Here is a 621-nt window from a genome sequence, read left to right as displayed (position 1 = left end):
CTACCTTAAGAAATATGAAGCAGAAGCCATCTATTTAAGAGAAAAATCCATTTATAGTTACTAATGCATTCGAAAGTGTGATTACTCCCTTTAAATGGGTTTATAATATCATAATTGATTTTAAGTTAATTGTTTTTATATTTTTAGTTAAAATATTATATAATTGAGTGTTTATCTTAGGAAACGTGAAGCAAAAGCCATTCATTGATAAAAAAAAGTTCATTTATAGTCACCTATGCCTTTGAAAGCCTCATTATTTGCTTTAAATGGTTTTATAATCTCATAATTGATTTTAAGTTAAATTTTTTTACATTTTTATTTGAAATATATTACAATTAAATGTCTGCTTCAAAAAACGTGAAGCAAAAGCCATCAATTGATAAGAAAAGTTTATTTTTAGTCACTCAAGTCTTCGAGACTCTTATTACTCGCTTTAAATAATTTTATAATCTCATAATTGATTTTAAGATGAATTTTTTTATGTTTTTTGATAAAACAAACTATATTTGAATATTTACCTTGAGAAACGTGAATAAAAAGCCATTCGTTAAAAAGAAAAGTCTATTCATAGTTACCTATGCCTTCGAAAGCCTTATTACTTGCTTTAAATGGTTTTATAAT

Source organism: Theobroma umbraticum, unplaced genomic scaffold (genome assembly GCF_002168275.2).
Source record: "Theobroma umbraticum cultivar Fairchild unplaced genomic scaffold, ASM216827v3 scaffold_2.0, whole genome shotgun sequence".
Classification (NCBI taxonomy): domain Eukaryota; kingdom Viridiplantae; phylum Streptophyta; class Magnoliopsida; order Malvales; family Malvaceae; genus Theobroma; species Theobroma umbraticum.
This window is presented reverse-complemented; position numbering follows the sequence as displayed.